The sequence below is a fragment of the Euprymna scolopes genome, chromosome 38, assembly GCF_053919585.1.
Source record: "Euprymna scolopes isolate OS-2025 chromosome 38, ASM5391958v1, whole genome shotgun sequence".
Classification (NCBI taxonomy): Eukaryota; Metazoa; Mollusca; class Cephalopoda; order Sepiida; family Sepiolidae; genus Euprymna; species Euprymna scolopes.
In genome coordinates this window covers 362,689-388,656 of record NC_136519.1, presented here as the reverse complement: position 1 = coordinate 388,656, position 25,968 = coordinate 362,689, and the positions used below count along the sequence as shown (strand labels likewise).

At 54.2% G+C, this 25,968-nt stretch overlaps 29 non-coding genes across 29 annotated transcripts; all 29 read left to right on the top strand.

Annotated features, from left to right (window-relative positions):
* Positions 1–9,774: 9,774 nt before the first annotated feature.
* LOC145263405 (U2 spliceosomal RNA) lies at positions 9,775–9,975 on the top strand. The gene has a single exon (XR_013864568.1). It is a non-coding gene; the product is annotated as a U2 spliceosomal RNA (small nuclear RNA).
* Positions 9,976–10,332: 357 nt separating this feature from the next.
* LOC145263404 (U2 spliceosomal RNA) lies at positions 10,333–10,533 on the top strand. The gene has a single exon (XR_013864567.1). It is a non-coding gene; the product is annotated as a U2 spliceosomal RNA (small nuclear RNA).
* A 357-nt stretch (positions 10,534–10,890) lies between these two features.
* LOC145263403 (U2 spliceosomal RNA) lies at positions 10,891–11,091 on the top strand. Its single transcript, XR_013864566.1, has one exon. It is a non-coding gene; the product is annotated as a U2 spliceosomal RNA (small nuclear RNA).
* Positions 11,092–11,448: 357 nt separating this feature from the next.
* LOC145263402 (U2 spliceosomal RNA) lies at positions 11,449–11,649 on the top strand. The gene has a single exon (XR_013864565.1). It is a non-coding gene; the product is annotated as a U2 spliceosomal RNA (small nuclear RNA).
* Positions 11,650–12,006: 357 nt separating this feature from the next.
* On the top strand, positions 12,007–12,207 carry LOC145263401 (U2 spliceosomal RNA). The gene has a single exon (XR_013864564.1). It is a non-coding gene; the product is annotated as a U2 spliceosomal RNA (small nuclear RNA).
* A 357-nt stretch (positions 12,208–12,564) lies between these two features.
* LOC145263400 (U2 spliceosomal RNA) lies at positions 12,565–12,765 on the top strand. The gene has a single exon (XR_013864563.1). It is a non-coding gene; the product is annotated as a U2 spliceosomal RNA (small nuclear RNA).
* Positions 12,766–13,122: 357 nt separating this feature from the next.
* Positions 13,123–13,323, top strand: LOC145263399 (U2 spliceosomal RNA). The gene has a single exon (XR_013864562.1). It is a non-coding gene; the product is annotated as a U2 spliceosomal RNA (small nuclear RNA).
* A 357-nt stretch (positions 13,324–13,680) lies between these two features.
* On the top strand, positions 13,681–13,881 carry LOC145263398 (U2 spliceosomal RNA). Its single transcript, XR_013864561.1, has one exon. It is a non-coding gene; the product is annotated as a U2 spliceosomal RNA (small nuclear RNA).
* Positions 13,882–14,238: 357 nt separating this feature from the next.
* Positions 14,239–14,439, top strand: LOC145263397 (U2 spliceosomal RNA). The gene has a single exon (XR_013864560.1). It is a non-coding gene; the product is annotated as a U2 spliceosomal RNA (small nuclear RNA).
* A 357-nt stretch (positions 14,440–14,796) lies between these two features.
* On the top strand, positions 14,797–14,997 carry LOC145263396 (U2 spliceosomal RNA). The gene has a single exon (XR_013864559.1). It is a non-coding gene; the product is annotated as a U2 spliceosomal RNA (small nuclear RNA).
* A 357-nt stretch (positions 14,998–15,354) lies between these two features.
* LOC145263395 (U2 spliceosomal RNA) lies at positions 15,355–15,555 on the top strand. Its single transcript, XR_013864558.1, has one exon. It is a non-coding gene; the product is annotated as a U2 spliceosomal RNA (small nuclear RNA).
* A 357-nt stretch (positions 15,556–15,912) lies between these two features.
* LOC145263393 (U2 spliceosomal RNA) lies at positions 15,913–16,113 on the top strand. Its single transcript, XR_013864557.1, has one exon. It is a non-coding gene; the product is annotated as a U2 spliceosomal RNA (small nuclear RNA).
* A 357-nt stretch (positions 16,114–16,470) lies between these two features.
* LOC145263392 (U2 spliceosomal RNA) lies at positions 16,471–16,671 on the top strand. The gene has a single exon (XR_013864556.1). It is a non-coding gene; the product is annotated as a U2 spliceosomal RNA (small nuclear RNA).
* A 357-nt stretch (positions 16,672–17,028) lies between these two features.
* On the top strand, positions 17,029–17,229 carry LOC145263391 (U2 spliceosomal RNA). Its single transcript, XR_013864555.1, has one exon. It is a non-coding gene; the product is annotated as a U2 spliceosomal RNA (small nuclear RNA).
* A 357-nt stretch (positions 17,230–17,586) lies between these two features.
* Positions 17,587–17,787, top strand: LOC145263390 (U2 spliceosomal RNA). The gene has a single exon (XR_013864554.1). It is a non-coding gene; the product is annotated as a U2 spliceosomal RNA (small nuclear RNA).
* Positions 17,788–18,144: 357 nt separating this feature from the next.
* On the top strand, positions 18,145–18,345 carry LOC145263389 (U2 spliceosomal RNA). The gene has a single exon (XR_013864553.1). It is a non-coding gene; the product is annotated as a U2 spliceosomal RNA (small nuclear RNA).
* Positions 18,346–18,702: 357 nt separating this feature from the next.
* Positions 18,703–18,903, top strand: LOC145263388 (U2 spliceosomal RNA). The gene has a single exon (XR_013864552.1). It is a non-coding gene; the product is annotated as a U2 spliceosomal RNA (small nuclear RNA).
* Positions 18,904–19,260: 357 nt separating this feature from the next.
* Positions 19,261–19,461, top strand: LOC145263387 (U2 spliceosomal RNA). The gene has a single exon (XR_013864551.1). It is a non-coding gene; the product is annotated as a U2 spliceosomal RNA (small nuclear RNA).
* Positions 19,462–19,818: 357 nt separating this feature from the next.
* LOC145263386 (U2 spliceosomal RNA) lies at positions 19,819–20,019 on the top strand. The gene has a single exon (XR_013864550.1). It is a non-coding gene; the product is annotated as a U2 spliceosomal RNA (small nuclear RNA).
* A 357-nt stretch (positions 20,020–20,376) lies between these two features.
* On the top strand, positions 20,377–20,577 carry LOC145263385 (U2 spliceosomal RNA). Its single transcript, XR_013864549.1, has one exon. It is a non-coding gene; the product is annotated as a U2 spliceosomal RNA (small nuclear RNA).
* Positions 20,578–20,934: 357 nt separating this feature from the next.
* LOC145263384 (U2 spliceosomal RNA) lies at positions 20,935–21,135 on the top strand. Its single transcript, XR_013864548.1, has one exon. It is a non-coding gene; the product is annotated as a U2 spliceosomal RNA (small nuclear RNA).
* Positions 21,136–21,492: 357 nt separating this feature from the next.
* On the top strand, positions 21,493–21,693 carry LOC145263383 (U2 spliceosomal RNA). Its single transcript, XR_013864547.1, has one exon. It is a non-coding gene; the product is annotated as a U2 spliceosomal RNA (small nuclear RNA).
* Positions 21,694–22,050: 357 nt separating this feature from the next.
* On the top strand, positions 22,051–22,251 carry LOC145263382 (U2 spliceosomal RNA). Its single transcript, XR_013864546.1, has one exon. It is a non-coding gene; the product is annotated as a U2 spliceosomal RNA (small nuclear RNA).
* Positions 22,252–22,608: 357 nt separating this feature from the next.
* On the top strand, positions 22,609–22,809 carry LOC145263381 (U2 spliceosomal RNA). The gene has a single exon (XR_013864545.1). It is a non-coding gene; the product is annotated as a U2 spliceosomal RNA (small nuclear RNA).
* Positions 22,810–23,166: 357 nt separating this feature from the next.
* Positions 23,167–23,367, top strand: LOC145263380 (U2 spliceosomal RNA). Its single transcript, XR_013864544.1, has one exon. It is a non-coding gene; the product is annotated as a U2 spliceosomal RNA (small nuclear RNA).
* Positions 23,368–23,724: 357 nt separating this feature from the next.
* LOC145263379 (U2 spliceosomal RNA) lies at positions 23,725–23,925 on the top strand. The gene has a single exon (XR_013864543.1). It is a non-coding gene; the product is annotated as a U2 spliceosomal RNA (small nuclear RNA).
* A 357-nt stretch (positions 23,926–24,282) lies between these two features.
* On the top strand, positions 24,283–24,483 carry LOC145263378 (U2 spliceosomal RNA). The gene has a single exon (XR_013864542.1). It is a non-coding gene; the product is annotated as a U2 spliceosomal RNA (small nuclear RNA).
* A 357-nt stretch (positions 24,484–24,840) lies between these two features.
* LOC145263377 (U2 spliceosomal RNA) lies at positions 24,841–25,041 on the top strand. The gene has a single exon (XR_013864540.1). It is a non-coding gene; the product is annotated as a U2 spliceosomal RNA (small nuclear RNA).
* A 357-nt stretch (positions 25,042–25,398) lies between these two features.
* On the top strand, positions 25,399–25,599 carry LOC145263376 (U2 spliceosomal RNA). The gene has a single exon (XR_013864539.1). It is a non-coding gene; the product is annotated as a U2 spliceosomal RNA (small nuclear RNA).
* The last annotated feature ends 369 nt before the right edge of the window (positions 25,600–25,968 follow it).

Below are 25,968 nucleotides of genomic sequence, written 5' to 3'. Positions count from 1 at the left end.
GGTGGCTTAAACATGCATTTTGGCACATGTTCCCAAACACATTTCTGCAGATAATTCTCAGTAACCTATCTTTCAACCTAACCTGTTTTTGATATATTTTCTAAATTGCATTGTTTATTGTTTTCTAGTTGACCTTATTTTAATTCAGTTTTCATAAAAAGAATTGAACAATTAAATTTTTTTACAAACAAACAAAATCGAACAAACAATACGAAATCCTAACATTCCATTTTCTGAATCTATCGTGAATCTTGCTTACAAGGTTCAAATCTCAGTCACTTATCTAAAGTTTTTCTTACTTAGAAGAAAAGAGGACCCTTTTCTTGTAACAATTGCATCGGTGGTGGCATCGGCGATTCATCCTCTATGACCCACAAGGGCCTGCCGGTTTCTCCTCCTCTTTGCTGCCTTCCAATATTCAACGTCCAGTTCCTCGCAGCCTGGGGTCTCCTTGGCATACTGCTTACAGGCTTCTAGCTGTTTCTCTCTGCTTTATGTCATCACGGTTGGTGGTGTCTTCCATAGTCTCCTCTTGTCATCACCTCACATGGCGAAGGGCTCGGCAGTTGACGCTGGGGTGCATTCCACTACCGCAACCTCGGCAAAACTGGAACCTGCAGAGTTTGGGGCGTTTGACGTTTAATCGCCTGATCTTGGAGCACCTTTCGGGAAGGCAGCCCTCACACTCGAACCGATGAGGGTGGCAACCCCTGAAACCGATCTCAAACTAGGGGTGCCTTTCGGGACGGCACCCCCTGCACCAAACAGGGAACTGGACTCTACACCTGGGGCATCCCCCAAGGTAGCAGGAGCAGAGGCCTGCTCCATCTACTTTGGTGGGCCAGAGCCCAACCAAGACCTGCTGATTCAGAAACCAAGGGTACCTTCGCCTAAAGAGGCACGTCGGTATCCTTTTGGCCCTGCCAGCTGCTTAAGCCTTAGCCCTGGACTATCTGCAAACGAATTAAAATAATGAGCAATTAGTAGTTTCCCAGGATGGGCAATAACAAAAACAATGTAGGGAAAAACAAAACCAAGAAAAGGTCCTTTCTCGGTACAATCCACCAAGAAGGGGCTGGTTCCTGCAAGGCCAAACAAAAACCTTTGGTCAAAAGGCCAAAAGCTCCTCACTCGGACAGTGGGATAGTTTTTGCATGGTCCTCAGCAAAGCTCTAAGAGCAGTCCGGCATTCGGCAAAGAACTTGGACTCCCCCCTCGGTTTACGACAACCTTCTACCGAGGGGTCGGGTTTTGAGATTGGGAAACGAGTTCACAACAGCAGGGACCCAAGGAGCATTCTCCTCTAGTGAACGACCTAGGAAAGCCAATCTCTCGGCGTTTTTATGACACAAGAGACTAGCTCTGCATGATGCTTACCCTCGTCCTCAGAAGTGAGTTGAGGTGCTTTTGTAAGCGGGTTAGGCGTTGTGCAGGGAGAGGAAGTACAGACAATCGGTAAAGGATGAGCAGAAAGACGTATTTAGCACACGTCTCCGCCCGACCCTTCAAGGACAATTTCCTTCGAATCCAAGTCTTGACCGACGATTTGACCTTGCCATATACTTCCAACCAATTTTTCTCCAGCTGAAGTCCCGGTCCAAACCAGACACCGAGAATGCGGACCGGCCAATCGGTCCAGCTGAAAATACCTGGAAGCGAGTTTACCCCAGTCCAGGCCCCCAACCGCAGGCCGACAGACTTGCTGCGGTTGAAGATGGCCCCTGTTACTTCTTCGTATCGAGCGAGCGCCTCGACCACCGCTTGAATGTCCGTGAGGCAAGACACGAACACGGTGACGTCATCGGCGAACGCGGAAACCCTGGCTCATGTGCCTCCAGGTAAAGCAATTCTGCGCAGGACTGGTGTAGCCGCCTCGTCCCTTAACTTGCGAAGGAGGGGTTTCAATGCCAGGATTTATAAAAAAAAAAGCAACAACTGACAACCCTGATACACCGACCGAGAGACAGCGAATGGCTCCGATAGCTTACCGTTGATCTGCACCGCTACCGTCGGCCTGTCATACAGGACAAAGATCCACTTGCGGAAGTCCGGATTAAATCCAGCGGCCTCTAGCACAGATCCCAGGAACCGATGGTCAACCCTATCGAATGCCTTGGACTAATCTAAACTGATCAGCGCGGCTTCGGCGGCGTCTTCTATCCCCTCTATGATCGAGCGTATAAAATGCAAATTGTCTTGAATCAATCTCCCCTTCACAGCATAGCTCTGATCCGGTTCGACCAAGTAAGTGATGACAACCTGCAAATGATTCGCAAGAATCTTTGCCGAAATCTTTTACTCTGTGTTTAGCAGAGTTAAGGGCCTAAAGGCATCAAAGTTTTCCCCCCCACCATGCCGTTGACCTTGCCTCAGCAATGTAATCACTCCTTTGGAAACCTGTCCAGGGATAGATCCCTGGGCAAACCAATGGTTGAACACATCCTTCAGAAGAGGGACCAACATGGGTGACAACCTCAAGTAGAACTCATAGGGTACACCATCGAGCCCCGGGGACTTGTTGTAGCTGACCTGCTTAAACGCAGTAATGACCTCATGTTCCGTCGTGAGGCGGGGCGAGTCAGCCAAATAGCTGCTTTTGGCCTTTGGCTAGAAGTCTTTTCTTTTGCTACCTCTTGCGCTTTGCTCTTGCGAGGACCAGCCCCTTCTTTGGGGATTGGACCTCCTTGAGAACTTGTTAAATTTTTGTTTTGTTTATTAACTGTTGTTTTCTATTTTTTTACAGATAGTCCGGGGTCTAGCTAGAGCTTAAGCAGCCGGCAGGGCCAAGGGATACCGACGTGCCTTTTTAGGCGAAGGTCCCTTGGTTTCCGAATCGGCGGGCACTAGTTGGGCTCCGGGCCTTCACTTAGATGGAGCAGGCCTCTGCTCCTGCCACCTTGGGGGACGCCCCAGGTGTAGTGTCCGAGACGGGTCGGGGGGGTGCCATCCCGCAAGGCACCCCCAGTTCGAGAAGGGTCCCCGGGGTCGCCACCCCGGAGTGTTCGGTAGCGTCGGTTGCGTCGGTCGTGTCGGTCGTGTCCGGATCGCGAGCGGGGGTCGCTGCCCCCAGTCCAGTGGTCGAGGCCTCTGGCAGGAGTAGGGAAGGGGTCGAATCCCCTTGGTCAGGTTCGAGACGCGTGTCGGGGGTTGCTGCCCGTAAAGGCAACCCCATTTCGTGCAGGTTGGTAGCCGCCGCTGGCAGCTTGATGGTCGCGGGGGGGACTGCCCTGCAGGGTACCCCCAATAGGGAGAACGCTGATCTGGGGGTAGTTAGCCCTAATGTAGCCGTGGTGGAAGTTGCCCCAACAGCAGCGGTAGGCAAAGTGGGGGAAAAGCTGCCAGGGAAAACTCCAGGGGCCATGTCGAGAGAACAAGTGGCCGAAGCCTGGAGGAACTCAATGAGGGAGTCAACAGGAGGAAAAGAGGCAGCAACGTGGAAGGAGGCGCGAAAAGATAGGAGAAGGCCGGTAAAGCGTTGGTGGGTCACGGATGAGGGTCCCCCAACGGAAACGCAGTCCGAAAAAAGCAGCCCCCAAAAACCAGCAACGGAGGGACTAAGAAAGGTTAGATCCGAGGAGGTGATCGTAGTAGATGGGTGCTCCCAGGGGTCAGGGAGGGCGTCGGATAAGGATGCGGTTCCAGCCAGCGCGGAGGATTGGCCAGCCCTCACCAGGGATGATTCACCAATACCGGCTGCGCAAAAGGAAGTATCGGCAGCCTGGTCCGGAGTAAAATTGCCAGCAGGAATTCCCGGAGGAAAAAAGAAGACCCCCCAATACTATAAAGACCTCCTGGAAAATAATTTCAAAGAATATGCGGCTGGTAACGTGATGAAGGTGGTGCCAGAAGTCCAGGAGGCAATGCAGGACAGGTCAATCGCCTTCCTCACCTTCGACGAGAAGGGGAAGGGACTAACGAGGATCCCAGCTGAAAAGATGCTAGAAATCCTGGGTGAGCTGCGGATTCCGGCCCAGTACTTGGTGCGACGGTTTTTTGCCATGTGGGATATCCTTTTGCCAACGAGGGAAGACGCAGAGAGGTTGGCAAAAGGAGATCTCACCTGGAAGAATTTTCGACTGCGGCCGGAATACAAATCAAAGAGGAGGGCAGCGGTTACAGTGAAGGGAGTGCCCAGCTTCATTTCGGAAGACCAGCTGGGCGCCACGATGGCACAGTACGGGGAGGTCGAGAGTGTGCAGCCGGTGATTGGCCCCCGAGGAATCCGGATGGGGGAGATAAGACTGGACATGAGGGTGGACCGAAAGGAGGTCGAAAAAATCCCCTCCCAACTTTCATGTGAGGGCTGGACAATGCTGGTCATTGTTGAAGGAAGGAGGCCGCACTGCTGGTCCTGCCAGAAACCAGGCCATGTGTCCCGCTTCTGTCCTAAAAGGATAGAAGCCGAAAAAGAAAAAGAAACAGCAGCAAAGAAACTAAGCGAGGACAAGGCGGCGGACAGGAACGAGGCCGGCACCTGGAGTAAGGTGGTCTCCAGGAAAACGAAAAAGATGGAAGTGGCCGCTCCAATAACAACACCCAGAGGAGCGGCAGGGTCGGCCAAAAGAAAACTCAGGGTCAGCTCCTCCGAGTCGGAAGAAGAAGGAGGAGGGGCCAAAAAAGATGCGAAAAGAGAGAAAATGATAGCAGAAGACCCTGAGCATCCAACACAAGTCCCCGAAGAGGATGTCCAGGCCACCCCTCCCCTATTCAGTACCCCTCCAAAGGAAAAGGAGCCGGGCGAAGCTCCAGAAACACCGATGGAGGCTGAGGAGCCAACCAAAAAACGACCAGATGAGAGGCCTGCAGCTCCCAGAGAAGGCAAGTCCAGAAAGTTTCCCTTCTGGCCGGGAGAAAAAATCTGCCAAGTCAGAATGGAAGAATCGGTCAGCGACCTCAATGGAAGACAAAGGAAATTCTTGAGGTCCCTCGAAAACCTCTCAAAGGTGGACGAGAAGGAGGTCGCTGACCCTAGGAATTTTGCGGATGCTCCTCAGCTGATTACGTTCGTCCGGCCAAATAGGGGAGGGCGAGCGAAAGCCTTATGGAGGATGCTAGAAGAAAGCAAGACGGCCTTTAAGGGATTAAAAATATTCGACGGGGAGCACCCATCACTAGGGCAAATAGCCAAGAAAAGTGAGGGGCGGGTCCCTATTTATGTTCACCCCTCCCTGTATAGGGCTCTAAAAATTACGTTTCCTCTGGACGTTGGGGGCCTGGCTAGAGACGGACGGCTTACGTCCGACCTGCTCTCGGGCAGTCTTGGCCAGGCCTTTGACGTCCTGTCCCCCGAGGACTTCAGACCCCTAGTTGACGAATTTTACTAGGTAGGGAAGCATGGCCACGGGCTTGAACCTGGCTAGTTTGAATGCGAGGGGCATGAGATCTCGAAGCAAAGCTGCTCGCGTGCTGAGGGATCTCGTGGCCCTTGAGGTAGATATAGCTGCGTTGCAGGAGACCCACTTTGTTGGGCCCGGGGATTGCAGTGTGCTGGTCAACGACTTTGACGTTTACTCAGCATACGGCAATCTCCGTAGCAGTGGGGTTTCTGTTCTAGTAAGTCGCACCCTGTCTGCGACGGTTACCGTTATCCACGCCGACGCTCATGGGAGGCTGGTCGTGGTCGATGTTGCCGTTAAAAGCGGCGTGTTCCGGATAGTGGCAGTTTATGCACCTAACATCCCCAGCGAGAGGGTTTCCTTTTTTCGGCGGGTGGAGGTGTTTCTCTCTTCGGGTCCGGAGCGGGTAGTCTTAATGGGGGACTGGAATGCCGTCCTGGACCCCAGCATAGATAAGGTCGGGGGGGTTAGAGGGTCGGGTTGGTGTGAAAGCAGCCTGTCTGACCTGATGGCCTCGTGCGATCTGGTCGATAGGTTCCGTCTGGATCACCCCGGGAGGGAGATGTGGACGTGGCATACTAGTGCGGCCTCCAGTCCAAGTACATACTTGGACAGGATGTTAATTAGAAGGGGCGACGTAGATTTTCTATCTTGTCCCACGTTCCACTGGCTAGGTCATTCGGACCACAAACTCGTGTTGGCCCGTTTGAAGTTAGGTAATAGGCCTAGGTTGGCTGGCTACTGGAAGTTGAACGCCTCCTTGTTGGAGTCGGAAGACTTCCGGGAGCGGCTGACAACACTAATCCAGAGGGAGTTAGTGGGGGCGGTTACCGGGAGTAGCTGGTGGGTTAAGCTTAAGGTCACCATTAGGCGCTTTTGTGTCCACTATAGCCAAAGCCTCGCGTTAGTTAGGGCTCGGACCAAAAGGCACTTAGACGATAGACTGACCCGGGCGGTGGCAGGGGGGGATTCCCTAGAACTAGCTCTAGTAAAGGAGGACCTGAATCGCTTGGCTAGCGAGCGATACACAGGTCAGGTAGTTAGAGCTAGGTTAAAAAGAGTCTCCAACGAAGCCGCGAACGTTGACGCTGTTGAGCGTGGGGCTGCTTTAAGACGTGGCTCGGATGGGTACATTCGGGAAGTGAAAGACCTGGAAGGGCGCTCTCTCGTGTCGGCGCGGGAGATCTGCAACGGGTTTCGACAACATCTGGAGGAGCGATTCACCCAACTACCCAGACTCCGCGGCCAGGAGTTTGGCGGCTATTTGGCTGGCTCGCCCCGCCTTACTGCGGACCGAGCGGCTAGCTGCGAGGGGATGGTTACGGAGCGTGAGGTCATTACTGCGTTGAAGCAGGTAGGCCTCAACAAATCTCCGGGACTTGATGGTTTGCCCTATGAATTGTTCTTGAGGCTGTCGCCCATGTTTGTGCCCCTTCTGACGGGCGTGTTTAACCACTGGTTTGTCACGGGCTCGATCCCGAGACAGGTAACCAAAGGAGTGGTCACGCTTCTGAAGAAGGGGAACCAACCTGGAGGGGGGAATCTAGACGATTACAGGCCGATCACTCTGCTTAACGCAGACGTGAAGATTTTGGCTCGCGTTCTCGCAAACCGGATGCAGGTTGTTATCGGAGACTTGATCGAACCGGATCAGAATTACGCTGTGAAGGGTCGATCAATTCAGAACAACTTGCACCTGGTGCGCTTGATCTTAGAGGGTTTAGAAGACGACACGGAAGCCGCGCTGATCAATTTGGATCAGTCCAAGGCGTTCGATAGGGTGGACCATGGGTTCCTGAGGTCTGTTGTGGAAACCGCCGGCTTTGGTCCGGACTTCCGCAAGTGGGTCTCTGCTCTGTATCGTGATCCCGCGGTAGTGGTGCAAGTCAACGGTAGGTTGTCGGAGTCCTTTGGGGTCTCTCGGTCGGTGCGGCAGGGCTGTCCGCTGTCGCCTCTGCTCTATGTCCTGGCGTTGGAGCCCTTCCTTCGCAAATTAAGGGACGAGGCGGCGAGACCAGTCCTACGCGGCATTGCTCTACCTGGCGGCCGATTTGCCAGGGTGTCCGCGTACGCTGATGACGTCACCGTTTTCGCAGCTTGTCGTAACGACATCGAAGCGGTGATAGAGGCGATCGCTGAGTACGAAGTTGTTACAGGGGCCGTGATCAATCGCAGCAAGTCCGTCGGCCTGCGGTTGAGCGCCTGGACCGGGGTAAACTCGCTTCCAGGTGCGTTCGGCTGGACTGATGGCCCGGTTAAGATCCTCGGCGTGTGGTTCGGGCCGGATCTCCAGTTGGACAAGAATTGGTCGGAGGTACAGACGAAGGTCGAATCGTCGGTCGTGTCTTGGATTCGAAGGAGGTTGTCCTTGAAGGGTCGTGCGGAGGCATGCGCCACTTACGTGTTTCCGCTGATCCTTTACCGTTTATCTGTTCTTCCCCTGCCTGCGGACCGCTGTAAGGCTTTAGAGCGCCTCCTTTTTAAACTGCTGTGGAAAGGAGGAAAGCCGTATGTCCGTAGACAGGTCTGTACGCAGAAACTTGGCGAGGGAGGCTTGGGAATGCCGGACTTGAAAAGTCACAAGCATGCTGAAAGACTGGCGTTCCTGAGTCGTACACTGTTAGAGGAGACGCACTGGGTACCAGCGGTGGAACAGGCTTTTCCGCAGCTCGTATCCGCCCCTGCCGCTGAAGGTCGCAGAAGACCAGCAGGGGATTCGCGTTTCTTCACCGAGTGCCGGGCTGCCCTTAGGGCGTTGCCGGGGTCCAGTGACCTTGCGCGGTCTAGGAGGAGGCTGTATCGGGATCTAGTGGTGGGGACCGCTAACGATCCGCTGGTGGAGCGGCTACATCTGTCGGGGGAGGAGGTTCTCTCGCTGTGGAGTTGGGCGCCTGCCAGCAGTCATTTAAATAATTCAGAATTTTCAGTAACGTGGAGACTGGTCCGGGACGCGTTGCCACTTTTCGACCGACTTGCCAGAGATTGCCGGGATAGAGAATTTTATTATCCCCCGTGCCCCCGCTGCAATGACGAGGAGGAGGACGAGACGAGGGAACACGCGTTCTTTCTTTGCAGCGGGGTGCGGAGTCTCTGGAGGTATGTCGAAGAGGTAACGGCTCGCATCGACCCCGAGCGGTCGGTGCCACTTGATTTAGCGTATGTGGTCGATAATGTGGACCCGCCGTTTTCTAGGGAGAAACGGTTGGTGTTTCTAGCGATACTAGCCGTAGCTAGGTTAGTGACGTGGGTTTCACGTCTAGACATCGTCTATGAGGGGCAGTCTGTTTCCGATCGGGATCTGGTCGTTCGTTTTAAGCACCAACTTAAAACGAAAATCAGATGCGATTGGGAAGGGTTGCCCCGCATCGACTTTGATAGAAGATGGGTGCACAACACTAGTTTGTGCATCCGACGAGGAGACAGGTTCGAGTTCGTGCTTCCCCCTGGTTAGAATTGGTCCTAGGGTGCTGGGGTTGGTGTTTTCTATACTCGGAACCCACCCCAATGTATCTGTTAAACAAGAGTTTACTCTTGTCCATGGGTAGAAGCTAGGGTTAGTTAGGAAATGGTAACCACTTCGAGTGGAAGATGAGTATCTTTATTAGGGCCTAGACTAGGGATGTATGTGTGTCGATCCGGTCCCTGATTTATTTTTATTCGGCACTAGGAGAGCTTCCAAAGATGCCCACTCCCACTTGTTTGTTTTGTCCCCGGCCTTTGTTGCCCCTTATGCATTTTTATCTTGGAAGACGCCGTCCATTCCCGACGAACCCCCTCCACAAGTTATTTTTTCACCAGCAGTTTTTGCTGTCCCGTAGATCCTCCATTCCCCACTAGGGAGCGACCTGCTTGCTTTCACCTTTCCCTTCGGGGAGGGGACCGGAAGACAGTGGGCGTTCCACTAACGAGTAGAGAGTAGGATGGGAGGGTCCCTTACTAATCCGCCCCCATAGGCATTTTGTTAAGTTGTTTTCTTTTTCTTTCTTTTTGGGTGTATTTTAGCTTGCCCCCCTCCCCTTCATCTCACCCCCATTTATTTATTAAAAAAAAAAAAAAAAAAAAAAAAAAAAAAAAAAAAAAAAAAAAAAATACTTTTGTTTGTACATATATAATTTTTGTTTTGTTTTTATGTAAATACACTTTTTTATTATTACAGAATGCATGAAGGTCGCCTGCCATCCCGTTAAGCTGGGGAGAATTAGTTTTGTTTTAAATAGGTCCTGGTAAGAATGTAAGGCGAATTGTAGAATGATAGTTCTCTAGTGTAGTCTTTTAATAAAGAACTTGTCTTTCAGTACAAGTCTAGCGTTAGCTTTAGTCAAGACCCGATTTCTTTTTTCCCCACACCCCCCTACTTGGCCCTGGTGCCTAAGTTGTTACGGACCCCAAATAAGGCCTTGGCAGTAGATAATGCCAAGGTCGGGGCCGTAACGACTAAATAAATTCTCGGCCTCTTCTGGCTAAGATCAAAGTGTAGTATCTGTTCTTATCAGCTTAATATCTGATAGGTCCCTCGCATGGAGGGATCACGATATTAAACTGATTTTTGGAACTCGGTCAAGGGTTAGGAGCTTGCTCCCCCTTCTCCACGGGTTGGCCTGGTATTGCACTGCCTCCAGGAGTTAACAGCCCCGATTCTGACCCCAGCTCGCTCGGGAAAGAGTCAGAAAACGCAATCCCAAAAACAGACTGACTACTACTTTGATCTTACTACTAAACTAAACGACTTTGTTGGTCCTTACTTCCCTTTACTTAGTTGTTGCTGGCTTTGCTTTCGTTCGCTTTCGGTTCGGTCCGCTCGGCTGGATGGACCGTTCGTTGGTCTCATTAGCTGGATGACGGAGGCGGGCGGGCGGCCCTCCTTGGCCGCTGCCTGCGATCGACGCTTCCACTAGTAGAGAGGGGCCGGGGGTAGGGGGGTCGTTGTCGCTCTGCCCGCAACCTTTGCCGCCCGGACCGGTCCACTGACGACCCCGGCCCCGGAGGGAGCCCCTTTATCGCTTCTCGGCCTCTTCTGGCTAAGATCAAAGTGTAGTATCTGTTCTTATCAGCTTAATATCTGATAGGTCCCTCGCATGGAGGGATCACGATATTAAACTGATTTTTGGAACTCGGTCAAGGGTTAGGAGCTTGCTCCCCCTTCTCCACGGGTTGGCCTGGTATTGCACTGCCTCCAGGAGTTAACAGCCCCGATTCTGACCCCAGCTCGCTCGGGAAAGAGTCAGAAAACGCAATCCCAAAAACAGACTGACTACTACTTTGATCTTACTACTAAACTAAACGACTTTGTTGGTCCTTACTTCCCTTTACTTAGTTGTTGCTGGCTTTGCTTTCGTTCGCTTTCGGTTCGGTCCGCTCGGCTGGATGGACCGTTCGTTGGTCTCATTAGCTGGATGACGGAGGCGGGCGGGCGGCCCTCCTTGGCCGCTGCCTGCGATCGACGCTTCCACTAGTAGAGAGGGGCCGGGGGTAGGGGGGTCGTTGTCGCTCTGCCCGCAACCTTTGCCGCCCGGACCGGTCCACTGACGACCCCGGCCCCGGAGGGAGCCCCTTTATCGCTTCTCGGCCTCTTCTGGCTAAGATCAAAGTGTAGTATCTGTTCTTATCAGCTTAATATCTGATAGGTCCCTCGCATGGAGGGATCACGATATTAAACTGATTTTTGGAACTCGGTCAAGGGTTAGGAGCTTGCTCCCCCTTCTCCACGGGTTGGCCTGGTATTGCACTGCCTCCAGGAGTTAACAGCCCCGATTCTGACCCCAGCTCGCTCGGGAAAGAGTCAGAAAACGCAATCCCAAAAACAGACTGACTACTACTTTGATCTTACTACTAAACTAAACGACTTTGTTGGTCCTTACTTCCCTTTACTTAGTTGTTGCTGGCTTTGCTTTCGTTCGCTTTCGGTTCGGTCCGCTCGGCTGGATGGACCGTTCGTTGGTCTCATTAGCTGGATGACGGAGGCGGGCGGGCGGCCCTCCTTGGCCGCTGCCTGCGATCGACGCTTCCACTAGTAGAGAGGGGCCGGGGGTAGGGGGGTCGTTGTCGCTCTGCCCGCAACCTTTGCCGCCCGGACCGGTCCACTGACGACCCCGGCCCCGGAGGGAGCCCCTTTATCGCTTCTCGGCCTCTTCTGGCTAAGATCAAAGTGTAGTATCTGTTCTTATCAGCTTAATATCTGATAGGTCCCTCGCATGGAGGGATCACGATATTAAACTGATTTTTGGAACTCGGTCAAGGGTTAGGAGCTTGCTCCCCCTTCTCCACGGGTTGGCCTGGTATTGCACTGCCTCCAGGAGTTAACAGCCCCGATTCTGACCCCAGCTCGCTCGGGAAAGAGTCAGAAAACGCAATCCCAAAAACAGACTGACTACTACTTTGATCTTACTACTAAACTAAACGACTTTGTTGGTCCTTACTTCCCTTTACTTAGTTGTTGCTGGCTTTGCTTTCGTTCGCTTTCGGTTCGGTCCGCTCGGCTGGATGGACCGTTCGTTGGTCTCATTAGCTGGATGACGGAGGCGGGCGGGCGGCCCTCCTTGGCCGCTGCCTGCGATCGACGCTTCCACTAGTAGAGAGGGGCCGGGGGTAGGGGGGTCGTTGTCGCTCTGCCCGCAACCTTTGCCGCCCGGACCGGTCCACTGACGACCCCGGCCCCGGAGGGAGCCCCTTTATCGCTTCTCGGCCTCTTCTGGCTAAGATCAAAGTGTAGTATCTGTTCTTATCAGCTTAATATCTGATAGGTCCCTCGCATGGAGGGATCACGATATTAAACTGATTTTTGGAACTCGGTCAAGGGTTAGGAGCTTGCTCCCCCTTCTCCACGGGTTGGCCTGGTATTGCACTGCCTCCAGGAGTTAACAGCCCCGATTCTGACCCCAGCTCGCTCGGGAAAGAGTCAGAAAACGCAATCCCAAAAACAGACTGACTACTACTTTGATCTTACTACTAAACTAAACGACTTTGTTGGTCCTTACTTCCCTTTACTTAGTTGTTGCTGGCTTTGCTTTCGTTCGCTTTCGGTTCGGTCCGCTCGGCTGGATGGACCGTTCGTTGGTCTCATTAGCTGGATGACGGAGGCGGGCGGGCGGCCCTCCTTGGCCGCTGCCTGCGATCGACGCTTCCACTAGTAGAGAGGGGCCGGGGGTAGGGGGGTCGTTGTCGCTCTGCCCGCAACCTTTGCCGCCCGGACCGGTCCACTGACGACCCCGGCCCCGGAGGGAGCCCCTTTATCGCTTCTCGGCCTCTTCTGGCTAAGATCAAAGTGTAGTATCTGTTCTTATCAGCTTAATATCTGATAGGTCCCTCGCATGGAGGGATCACGATATTAAACTGATTTTTGGAACTCGGTCAAGGGTTAGGAGCTTGCTCCCCCTTCTCCACGGGTTGGCCTGGTATTGCACTGCCTCCAGGAGTTAACAGCCCCGATTCTGACCCCAGCTCGCTCGGGAAAGAGTCAGAAAACGCAATCCCAAAAACAGACTGACTACTACTTTGATCTTACTACTAAACTAAACGACTTTGTTGGTCCTTACTTCCCTTTACTTAGTTGTTGCTGGCTTTGCTTTCGTTCGCTTTCGGTTCGGTCCGCTCGGCTGGATGGACCGTTCGTTGGTCTCATTAGCTGGATGACGGAGGCGGGCGGGCGGCCCTCCTTGGCCGCTGCCTGCGATCGACGCTTCCACTAGTAGAGAGGGGCCGGGGGTAGGGGGGTCGTTGTCGCTCTGCCCGCAACCTTTGCCGCCCGGACCGGTCCACTGACGACCCCGGCCCCGGAGGGAGCCCCTTTATCGCTTCTCGGCCTCTTCTGGCTAAGATCAAAGTGTAGTATCTGTTCTTATCAGCTTAATATCTGATAGGTCCCTCGCATGGAGGGATCACGATATTAAACTGATTTTTGGAACTCGGTCAAGGGTTAGGAGCTTGCTCCCCCTTCTCCACGGGTTGGCCTGGTATTGCACTGCCTCCAGGAGTTAACAGCCCCGATTCTGACCCCAGCTCGCTCGGGAAAGAGTCAGAAAACGCAATCCCAAAAACAGACTGACTACTACTTTGATCTTACTACTAAACTAAACGACTTTGTTGGTCCTTACTTCCCTTTACTTAGTTGTTGCTGGCTTTGCTTTCGTTCGCTTTCGGTTCGGTCCGCTCGGCTGGATGGACCGTTCGTTGGTCTCATTAGCTGGATGACGGAGGCGGGCGGGCGGCCCTCCTTGGCCGCTGCCTGCGATCGACGCTTCCACTAGTAGAGAGGGGCCGGGGGTAGGGGGGTCGTTGTCGCTCTGCCCGCAACCTTTGCCGCCCGGACCGGTCCACTGACGACCCCGGCCCCGGAGGGAGCCCCTTTATCGCTTCTCGGCCTCTTCTGGCTAAGATCAAAGTGTAGTATCTGTTCTTATCAGCTTAATATCTGATAGGTCCCTCGCATGGAGGGATCACGATATTAAACTGATTTTTGGAACTCGGTCAAGGGTTAGGAGCTTGCTCCCCCTTCTCCACGGGTTGGCCTGGTATTGCACTGCCTCCAGGAGTTAACAGCCCCGATTCTGACCCCAGCTCGCTCGGGAAAGAGTCAGAAAACGCAATCCCAAAAACAGACTGACTACTACTTTGATCTTACTACTAAACTAAACGACTTTGTTGGTCCTTACTTCCCTTTACTTAGTTGTTGCTGGCTTTGCTTTCGTTCGCTTTCGGTTCGGTCCGCTCGGCTGGATGGACCGTTCGTTGGTCTCATTAGCTGGATGACGGAGGCGGGCGGGCGGCCCTCCTTGGCCGCTGCCTGCGATCGACGCTTCCACTAGTAGAGAGGGGCCGGGGGTAGGGGGGTCGTTGTCGCTCTGCCCGCAACCTTTGCCGCCCGGACCGGTCCACTGACGACCCCGGCCCCGGAGGGAGCCCCTTTATCGCTTCTCGGCCTCTTCTGGCTAAGATCAAAGTGTAGTATCTGTTCTTATCAGCTTAATATCTGATAGGTCCCTCGCATGGAGGGATCACGATATTAAACTGATTTTTGGAACTCGGTCAAGGGTTAGGAGCTTGCTCCCCCTTCTCCACGGGTTGGCCTGGTATTGCACTGCCTCCAGGAGTTAACAGCCCCGATTCTGACCCCAGCTCGCTCGGGAAAGAGTCAGAAAACGCAATCCCAAAAACAGACTGACTACTACTTTGATCTTACTACTAAACTAAACGACTTTGTTGGTCCTTACTTCCCTTTACTTAGTTGTTGCTGGCTTTGCTTTCGTTCGCTTTCGGTTCGGTCCGCTCGGCTGGATGGACCGTTCGTTGGTCTCATTAGCTGGATGACGGAGGCGGGCGGGCGGCCCTCCTTGGCCGCTGCCTGCGATCGACGCTTCCACTAGTAGAGAGGGGCCGGGGGTAGGGGGGTCGTTGTCGCTCTGCCCGCAACCTTTGCCGCCCGGACCGGTCCACTGACGACCCCGGCCCCGGAGGGAGCCCCTTTATCGCTTCTCGGCCTCTTCTGGCTAAGATCAAAGTGTAGTATCTGTTCTTATCAGCTTAATATCTGATAGGTCCCTCGCATGGAGGGATCACGATATTAAACTGATTTTTGGAACTCGGTCAAGGGTTAGGAGCTTGCTCCCCCTTCTCCACGGGTTGGCCTGGTATTGCACTGCCTCCAGGAGTTAACAGCCCCGATTCTGACCCCAGCTCGCTCGGGAAAGAGTCAGAAAACGCAATCCCAAAAACAGACTGACTACTACTTTGATCTTACTACTAAACTAAACGACTTTGTTGGTCCTTACTTCCCTTTACTTAGTTGTTGCTGGCTTTGCTTTCGTTCGCTTTCGGTTCGGTCCGCTCGGCTGGATGGACCGTTCGTTGGTCTCATTAGCTGGATGACGGAGGCGGGCGGGCGGCCCTCCTTGGCCGCTGCCTGCGATCGACGCTTCCACTAGTAGAGAGGGGCCGGGGGTAGGGGGGTCGTTGTCGCTCTGCCCGCAACCTTTGCCGCCCGGACCGGTCCACTGACGACCCCGGCCCCGGAGGGAGCCCCTTTATCGCTTCTCGGCCTCTTCTGGCTAAGATCAAAGTGTAGTATCTGTTCTTATCAGCTTAATATCTGATAGGTCCCTCGCATGGAGGGATCACGATATTAAACTGATTTTTGGAACTCGGTCAAGGGTTAGGAGCTTGCTCCCCCTTCTCCACGGGTTGGCCTGGTATTGCACTGCCTCCAGGAGTTAACAGCCCCGATTCTGACCCCAGCTCGCTCGGGAAAGAGTCAGAAAACGCAATCCCAAAAACAGACTGACTACTACTTTGATCTTACTACTAAACTAAACGACTTTGTTGGTCCTTACTTCCCTTTACTTAGTTGTTGCTGGCTTTGCTTTCGTTCGCTTTCGGTTCGGTCCGCTCGGCTGGATGGACCGTTCGTTGGTCTCATTAGCTGGATGACGGAGGCGGGCGGGCGGCCCTCCTTGGCCGCTGCCTGCGATCGACGCTTCCACTAGTAGAGAGGGGCCGGGGGTAGGGGGGTCGTTGTCGCTCTGCCCGCAACCTTTGCCGCCCGGACCGGTCCACTGACGACCCCGGCCCCGGAGGGAGCCCCTTTATCGCTTCTCGGCCTCTTCTGGCTAAGATCAAAGTGTAGTATCTGTTCTTATCAGCTTAATATCTGATAGGTCCCTCGCATGGAGGGATCACGATATTAAACTGATTTTTGGAACTCGGTCAAGGGTTAGGAGCTTGCTCCCCCTTCTCCACGGGTTGGCCTGGTATTGCACTGCCTCCAGGAGTTAACAGCCCCGATTCTGACCCCAGCTCGCTCGGGAAAGAGTCAGAAAACGCAATCCCAAAAACAGACTGACTACTACTTTGATCTTACTACTAAACTAAACGACTTTGTTGGTCCTTACTTCCCTTTACTTAGTTGTTGCTGGCTTTGCTTTCGTTCGCTTTCGGTTCGGTCCGCTCGGCTGGATGGACCGTTCGTTGGTCTCATTAGCTGGATGACGGAGGCGGGCGGGCGGCCCTCCTTGGCCGCTGCCTGCGATCGACGCTTCCACTAGTAGAGAGGGGCCGGGGGTAGGGGGGTCGTTGTCGCTCTGCCCGCAACCTTTGCCGCCCGGACCGGTCCACTGACGACCCCGGCCCCGGAGGGAGCCCCTTTATCGCTTCTCGGCCTCTTCTGGCTAAGATCAAAGTGTAGTATCTGTTCTTATCAGCTTAATATCTGATAGGTCCCTCGCATGGAGGGATCACGATATTAAACTGATTTTTGGAACTCGGTCAAGGGTTAGGAGCTTGCTCCCCCTTCTCCACGGGTTGGCCTGGTATTGCACTGCCTCCAGGAGTTAACAGCCCCGATTCTGACCCCAGCTCGCTCGGGAAAGAGTCAGAAAACGCAATCCCAAAAACAGACTGACTACTACTTTGATCTTACTACTAAACTAAACGACTTTGTTGGTCCTTACTTCCCTTTACTTAGTTGTTGCTGGCTTTGCTTTCGTTCGCTTTCGGTTCGGTCCGCTCGGCTGGATGGACCGTTCGTTGGTCTCATTAGCTGGATGACGGAGGCGGGCGGGCGGCCCTCCTTGGCCGCTGCCTGCGATCGACGCTTCCACTAGTAGAGAGGGGCCGGGGGTAGGGGGGTCGTTGTCGCTCTGCCCGCAACCTTTGCCGCCCGGACCGGTCCACTGACGACCCCGGCCCCGGAGGGAGCCCCTTTATCGCTTCTCGGCCTCTTCTGGCTAAGATCAAAGTGTAGTATCTGTTCTTATCAGCTTAATATCTGATAGGTCCCTCGCATGGAGGGATCACGATATTAAACTGATTTTTGGAACTCGGTCAAGGGTTAGGAGCTTGCTCCCCCTTCTCCACGGGTTGGCCTGGTATTGCACTGCCTCCAGGAGTTAACAGCCCCGATTCTGACCCCAGCTCGCTCGGGAAAGAGTCAGAAAACGCAATCCCAAAAACAGACTGACTACTACTTTGATCTTACTACTAAACTAAACGACTTTGTTGGTCCTTACTTCCCTTTACTTAGTTGTTGCTGGCTTTGCTTTCGTTCGCTTTCGGTTCGGTCCGCTCGGCTGGATGGACCGTTCGTTGGTCTCATTAGCTGGATGACGGAGGCGGGCGGGCGGCCCTCCTTGGCCGCTGCCTGCGATCGACGCTTCCACTAGTAGAGAGGGGCCGGGGGTAGGGGGGTCGTTGTCGCTCTGCCCGCAACCTTTGCCGCCCGGACCGGTCCACTGACGACCCCGGCCCCGGAGGGAGCCCCTTTATCGCTTCTCGGCCTCTTCTGGCTAAGATCAAAGTGTAGTATCTGTTCTTATCAGCTTAATATCTGATAGGTCCCTCGCATGGAGGGATCACGATATTAAACTGATTTTTGGAACTCGGTCAAGGGTTAGGAGCTTGCTCCCCCTTCTCCACGGGTTGGCCTGGTATTGCACTGCCTCCAGGAGTTAACAGCCCCGATTCTGACCCCAGCTCGCTCGGGAAAGAGTCAGAAAACGCAATCCCAAAAACAGACTGACTACTACTTTGATCTTACTACTAAACTAAACGACTTTGTTGGTCCTTACTTCCCTTTACTTAGTTGTTGCTGGCTTTGCTTTCGTTCGCTTTCGGTTCGGTCCGCTCGGCTGGATGGACCGTTCGTTGGTCTCATTAGCTGGATGACGGAGGCGGGCGGGCGGCCCTCCTTGGCCGCTGCCTGCGATCGACGCTTCCACTAGTAGAGAGGGGCCGGGGGTAGGGGGGTCGTTGTCGCTCTGCCCGCAACCTTTGCCGCCCGGACCGGTCCACTGACGACCCCGGCCCCGGAGGGAGCCCCTTTATCGCTTCTCGGCCTCTTCTGGCTAAGATCAAAGTGTAGTATCTGTTCTTATCAGCTTAATATCTGATAGGTCCCTCGCATGGAGGGATCACGATATTAAACTGATTTTTGGAACTCGGTCAAGGGTTAGGAGCTTGCTCCCCCTTCTCCACGGGTTGGCCTGGTATTGCACTGCCTCCAGGAGTTAACAGCCCCGATTCTGACCCCAGCTCGCTCGGGAAAGAGTCAGAAAACGCAATCCCAAAAACAGACTGACTACTACTTTGATCTTACTACTAAACTAAACGACTTTGTTGGTCCTTACTTCCCTTTACTTAGTTGTTGCTGGCTTTGCTTTCGTTCGCTTTCGGTTCGGTCCGCTCGGCTGGATGGACCGTTCGTTGGTCTCATTAGCTGGATGACGGAGGCGGGCGGGCGGCCCTCCTTGGCCGCTGCCTGCGATCGACGCTTCCACTAGTAGAGAGGGGCCGGGGGTAGGGGGGTCGTTGTCGCTCTGCCCGCAACCTTTGCCGCCCGGACCGGTCCACTGACGACCCCGGCCCCGGAGGGAGCCCCTTTATCGCTTCTCGGCCTCTTCTGGCTAAGATCAAAGTGTAGTATCTGTTCTTATCAGCTTAATATCTGATAGGTCCCTCGCATGGAGGGATCACGATATTAAACTGATTTTTGGAACTCGGTCAAGGGTTAGGAGCTTGCTCCCCCTTCTCCACGGGTTGGCCTGGTATTGCACTGCCTCCAGGAGTTAACAGCCCCGATTCTGACCCCAGCTCGCTCGGGAAAGAGTCAGAAAACGCAATCCCAAAAACAGACTGACTACTACTTTGATCTTACTACTAAACTAAACGACTTTGTTGGTCCTTACTTCCCTTTACTTAGTTGTTGCTGGCTTTGCTTTCGTTCGCTTTCGGTTCGGTCCGCTCGGCTGGATGGACCGTTCGTTGGTCTCATTAGCTGGATGACGGAGGCGGGCGGGCGGCCCTCCTTGGCCGCTGCCTGCGATCGACGCTTCCACTAGTAGAGAGGGGCCGGGGGTAGGGGGGTCGTTGTCGCTCTGCCCGCAACCTTTGCCGCCCGGACCGGTCCACTGACGACCCCGGCCCCGGAGGGAGCCCCTTTATCGCTTCTCGGCCTCTTCTGGCTAAGATCAAAGTGTAGTATCTGTTCTTATCAGCTTAATATCTGATAGGTCCCTCGCATGGAGGGATCACGATATTAAACTGATTTTTGGAACTCGGTCAAGGGTTAGGAGCTTGCTCCCCCTTCTCCACGGGTTGGCCTGGTATTGCACTGCCTCCAGGAGTTAACAGCCCCGATTCTGACCCCAGCTCGCTCGGGAAAGAGTCAGAAAACGCAATCCCAAAAACAGACTGACTACTACTTTGATCTTACTACTAAACTAAACGACTTTGTTGGTCCTTACTTCCCTTTACTTAGTTGTTGCTGGCTTTGCTTTCGTTCGCTTTCGGTTCGGTCCGCTCGGCTGGATGGACCGTTCGTTGGTCTCATTAGCTGGATGACGGAGGCGGGCGGGCGGCCCTCCTTGGCCGCTGCCTGCGATCGACGCTTCCACTAGTAGAGAGGGGCCGGGGGTAGGGGGGTCGTTGTCGCTCTGCCCGCAACCTTTGCCGCCCGGACCGGTCCACTGACGACCCCGGCCCCGGAGGGAGCCCCTTTATCGCTTCTCGGCCTCTTCTGGCTAAGATCAAAGTGTAGTATCTGTTCTTATCAGCTTAATATCTGATAGGTCCCTCGCATGGAGGGATCACGATATTAAACTGATTTTTGGAACTCGGTCAAGGGTTAGGAGCTTGCTCCCCCTTCTCCACGGGTTGGCCTGGTATTGCACTGCCTCCAGGAGTTAACAGCCCCGATTCTGACCCCAGCTCGCTCGGGAAAGAGTCAGAAAACGCAATCCCAAAAACAGACTGACTACTACTTTGATCTTACTACTAAACTAAACGACTTTGTTGGTCCTTACTTCCCTTTACTTAGTTGTTGCTGGCTTTGCTTTCGTTCGCTTTCGGTTCGGTCCGCTCGGCTGGATGGACCGTTCGTTGGTCTCATTAGCTGGATGACGGAGGCGGGCGGGCGGCCCTCCTTGGCCGCTGCCTGCGATCGACGCTTCCACTAGTAGAGAGGGGCCGGGGGTAGGGGGGTCGTTGTCGCTCTGCCCGCAACCTTTGCCGCCCGGACCGGTCCACTGACGACCCCGGCCCCGGAGGGAGCCCCTTTATCGCTTCTCGGCCTCTTCTGGCTAAGATCAAAGTGTAGTATCTGTTCTTATCAGCTTAATATCTGATAGGTCCCTCGCATGGAGGGATCACGATATTAAACTGATTTTTGGAACTCGGTCAAGGGTTAGGAGCTTGCTCCCCCTTCTCCACGGGTTGGCCTGGTATTGCACTGCCTCCAGGAGTTAACAGCCCCGATTCTGACCCCAGCTCGCTCGGGAAAGAGTCAGAAAACGCAATCCCAAAAACAGACTGACTACTACTTTGATCTTACTACTAAACTAAACGACTTTGTTGGTCCTTACTTCCCTTTACTTAGTTGTTGCTGGCTTTGCTTTCGTTCGCTTTCGGTTCGGTCCGCTCGGCTGGATGGACCGTTCGTTGGTCTCATTAGCTGGATGACGGAGGCGGGCGGGCGGCCCTCCTTGGCCGCTGCCTGCGATCGACGCTTCCACTAGTAGAGAGGGGCCGGGGGTAGGGGGGTCGTTGTCGCTCTGCCCGCAACCTTTGCCGCCCGGACCGGTCCACTGACGACCCCGGCCCCGGAGGGAGCCCCTTTATCGCTTCTCGGCCTCTTCTGGCTAAGATCAAAGTGTAGTATCTGTTCTTATCAGCTTAATATCTGATAGGTCCCTCGCATGGAGGGATCACGATATTAAACTGATTTTTGGAACTCGGTCAAGGGTTAGGAGCTTGCTCCCCCTTCTCCACGGGTTGGCCTGGTATTGCACTGCCTCCAGGAGTTAACAGCCCCGATTCTGACCCCAGCTCGCTCGGGAAAGAGTCAGAAAACGCAATCCCAAAAACAGACTGACTACTACTTTGATCTTACTACTAAACTAAACGACTTTGTTGGTCCTTACTTCCCTTTACTTAGTTGTTGCTGGCTTTGCTTTCGTTCGCTTTCGGTTCGGTCCGCTCGGCTGGATGGACCGTTCGTTGGTCTCATTAGCTGGATGACGGAGGCGGGCGGGCGGCCCTCCTTGGCCGCTGCCTGCGATCGACGCTTCCACTAGTAGAGAGGGGCCGGGGGTAGGGGGGTCGTTGTCGCTCTGCCCGCAACCTTTGCCGCCCGGACCGGTCCACTGACGACCCCGGCCCCGGAGGGAGCCCCTTTATCGCTTCTCGGCCTCTTCTGGCTAAGATCAAAGTGTAGTATCTGTTCTTATCAGCTTAATATCTGATAGGTCCCTCGCATGGAGGGATCACGATATTAAACTGATTTTTGGAACTCGGTCAAGGGTTAGGAGCTTGCTCCCCCTTCTCCACGGGTTGGCCTGGTATTGCACTGCCTCCAGGAGTTAACAGCCCCGATTCTGACCCCAGCTCGCTCGGGAAAGAGTCAGAAAACGCAATCCCAAAAACAGACTGACTACTACTTTGATCTTACTACTAAACTAAACGACTTTGTTGGTCCTTACTTCCCTTTACTTAGTTGTTGCTGGCTTTGCTTTCGTTCGCTTTCGGTTCGGTCCGCTCGGCTGGATGGACCGTTCGTTGGTCTCATTAGCTGGATGACGGAGGCGGGCGGGCGGCCCTCCTTGGCCGCTGCCTGCGATCGACGCTTCCACTAGTAGAGAGGGGCCGGGGGTAGGGGGGTCGTTGTCGCTCTGCCCGCAACCTTTGCCGCCCGGACCGGTCCACTGACGACCCCGGCCCCGGAGGGAGCCCCTTTATCGCTTCTCGGCCTCTTCTGGCTAAGATCAAAGTGTAGTATCTGTTCTTATCAGCTTAATATCTGATAGGTCCCTCGCATGGAGGGATCACGATATTAAACTGATTTTTGGAACTCGGTCAAGGGTTAGGAGCTTGCTCCCCCTTCTCCACGGGTTGGCCTGGTATTGCACTGCCTCCAGGAGTTAACAGCCCCGATTCTGACCCCAGCTCGCTCGGGAAAGAGTCAGAAAACGCAATCCCAAAAACAGACTGACTACTACTTTGATCTTACTACTAAACTAAACGACTTTGTTGGTCCTTACTTCCCTTTACTTAGTTGTTGCTGGCTTTGCTTTCGTTCGCTTTCGGTTCGGTCCGCTCGGCTGGATGGACCGTTCGTTGGTCTCATTAGCTGGATGACGGAGGCGGGCGGGCGGCCCTCCTTGGCCGCTGCCTGCGATCGACGCTTCCACTAGTAGAGAGGGGCCGGGGGTAGGGGGGTCGTTGTCGCTCTGCCCGCAACCTTTGCCGCCCGGACCGGTCCACTGACGACCCCGGCCCCGGAGGGAGCCCCTTTATCGCTTCTCGGCCTCTTCTGGCTAAGATCAAAGTGTAGTATCTGTTCTTATCAGCTTAATATCTGATAGGTCCCTCGCATGGAGGGATCACGATATTAAACTGATTTTTGGAACTCGGTCAAGGGTTAGGAGCTTGCTCCCCCTTCTCCACGGGTTGGCCTGGTATTGCACTGCCTCCAGGAGTTAACAGCCCCGATTCTGACCCCAGCTCGCTCGGGAAAGAGTCAGAAAACGCAATCCCAAAAACAGACTGACTACTACTTTGATCTTACTACTAAACTAAACGACTTTGTTGGTCCTTACTTCCCTTTACTTAGTTGTTGCTGGCTTTGCTTTCGTTCGCTTTCGGTTCGGTCCGCTCGGCTGGATGGACCGTTCGTTGGTCTCATTAGCTGGATGACGGAGGCGGGCGGGCGGCCCTCCTTGGCCGCTGCCTGCGATCGACGCTTCCACTAGTAGAGAGGGGCCGGGGGTAGGGGGGTCGTTGTCGCTCTGCCCGCAACCTTTGCCGCCCGGACCGGTCCACTGACGACCCCGGCCCCGGAGGGAGCCCCTTTATCGCTTCTCGGCCTCTTCTGGCTAAGATCAAAGTGTAGTATCTGTTCTTATCAGCTTAATATCTGATAGGTCCCTCGCATGGAGGGATCACGATATTAAACTGATTTTTGGAACTCGGTCAAGGGTTAGGAGCTTGCTCCCCCTTCTCCACGGGTTGGCCTGGTATTGCACTGCCTCCAGGAGTTAACAGCCCCGATTCTGACCCCAGCTCGCTCGGGAAAGAGTCAGAAAACGCAATCCCAAAAACAGACTGACTACTACTTTGATCTTACTACTAAACTAAACGACTTTGTTGGTCCTTACTTCCCTTTACTTAGTTGTTGCTGGCTTTGCTTTCGTTCGCTTTCGGTTCGGTCCGCTCGGCTGGATGGACCGTTCGTTGGTCTCATTAGCTGGATGACGGAGGCGGGCGGGCGGCCCTCCTTGGCCGCTGCCTGCGATCGACGCTTCCACTAGTAGAGAGGGGCCGGGGGTAGGGGGGTCGTTGTCGCTCTGCCCGCAACCTTTGCCGCCCGGACCGGTCCACTGACGACCCCGGCCCCGGAGGGAGCCCCTTTATCGCTTCTCGGCCTCTTCTGGCTAAGATCAAAGTGTAGTATCTGTTCTTATCAGCTTAATATCTGATAGGTCCCTCGCATGGAGGGATCACGATATTAAACTGATTTTTGGAACTCGGTCAAGGGTTAGGAGCTTGCTCCCCCTTCTCCACGGGTTGGCCTGGTATTGCACTGCCTCCAGGAGTTAACAGCCCCGATTCTGACCCCAGCTCGCTCGGGAAAGAGTCAGAAAACGCAATCCCAAAAACAGACTGACTACTACTTTGATCTTACTACTAAACTAAACGACTTTGTTGGTCCTTACTTCCCTTTACTTAGTTGTTGCTGGCTTTGCTTTCGTTCGCTTTCGGTTCGGTCCGCTCGGCTGGATGGACCGTTCGTTGGTCTCATTAGCTGGATGACGGAGGCGGGCGGGCGGCCCTCCTTGGCCGCTGCCTGCGATCGACGCTTCCACTAGTAGAGAGGGGCCGGGGGTAGGGGGGTCGTTGTCGCTCTGCCCGCAACCTTTGCCGCCCGGACCGGTCCACTGACGACCCCGGCCCCGGAGGGAGCCCCTTTATCGCTTCTCGGCCTCTTCTGGCTAAGATCAAAGTGTAGTATCTGTTCTTATCAGCTTAATATCTGATAGGTCCCTCGCATGGAGGGATCACGATATTAAACTGATTTTTGGAACTCGGTCAAGGGTTAGGAGCTTGCTCCCCCTTCTCCACGGGTTGGCCTGGTATTGCACTGCCTCCAGGAGTTAACAGCCCCGATTCTGACCCCAGCTCGCTCGGGAAAGAGTCAGAAAACGCAATCCCAAAAACAGACTGACTACTACTTTGATCTTACTACTAAACTAAACGACTTTGTTGGTCCTTACTTCCCTTTACTTAGTTGTTGCTGGCTTTGCTTTCGTTCGCTTTCGGTTCGGTCCGCTCGGCTGGATGGACCGTTCGTTGGTCTCATTAGCTGGATGACGGAGGCGGGCGGGCGGCCCTCCTTGGCCGCTGCCTGCGATCGACGCTTCCACTAGTAGAGAGGGGCCGGGGGTAGGGGGGTCGTTGTCGCTCTGCCCGCAACCTTTGCCGCCCGGACCGGTCCACTGACGACCCCGGCCCCGGAGGGAGCCCCTTTATCGCTTCTCGGCCTCTTCTGGCTAAGATCAAAGTGTAGTATCTGTTCTTATCAGCTTAATATCTGATAGGTCCCTCGCATGGAGGGATCACGATATTAAACTGATTTTTGGAACTCGGTCAAGGGTTAGGAGCTTGCTCCCCCTTCTCCACGGGTTGGCCTGGTATTGCACTGCCTCCAGGAGTTAACAGCCCCGATTCTGACCCCAGCTCGCTCGGGAAAGAGTCAGAAAACGCAATCCCAAAAACAGACTGACTACTACTTTGATCTTACTACTAAACTAAACGACTTTGTTGGTCCTTACTTCCCTTTACTTAGTTGTTGCTGGCTTTGCTTTCGTTCGCTTTCGGTTCGGTCCGCTCGGCTGGATGGACCGTTCGTTGGTCTCATTAGCTGGATGACGGAGGCGGGCGGGCGGCCCTCCTTGGCCGCTGCCTGCGATCGACGCTTCCACTAGTAGAGAGGGGCCGGGGGTAGGGGGGTCGTTGTCGCTCTGCCCGCAACCTTTGCCGCCCGGACCGGTCCACTGACGACCCCGGCCCCGGAGGGAGCCCCTTTATCGCTTCTCGGCCTCTTCTGGCTAAGATCAAAGTGTAGTATCTGTTCTTATCAGCTTAATATCTGATAGGTCCCTCGCATGGAGGGATCACGATATTAAACTGATTTTTGGAACTCGGTCAAGGGTTAGGAGCTTGCTCCCCCTTCTCCACGGGTTGGCCTGGTATTGCACTGCCTCCAGGAGTTAACAGCCCCGATTCTGACCCCAGCTCGCTCGGGAAAGAGTCAGAAAACGCAATCCCAAAAACAGACTGACTACTACTTTGATCTTACTACTAAACTAAACGACTTTGTTGGTCCTTACTTCCCTTTACTTAGTTGTTGCTGGCTTTGCTTTCGTTCGCTTTCGGTTCGGTCCGCTCGGCTGGATGGACCGTTCGTTGGTCTCATTAGCTGGATGACGGAGGCGGGCGGGCGGCCCTCCTTGGCCGCTGCCTGCGATCGACGCTTCCACTAGTAGAGAGGGGCCGGGGGTAGGGGGGTCGTTGTCGCTCTGCCCGCAACCTTTGCCGCCCGGACCGGTCCACTGACGACCCCGGCCCCGGAGGGAGCCCCTTTATCGCTTCTCGG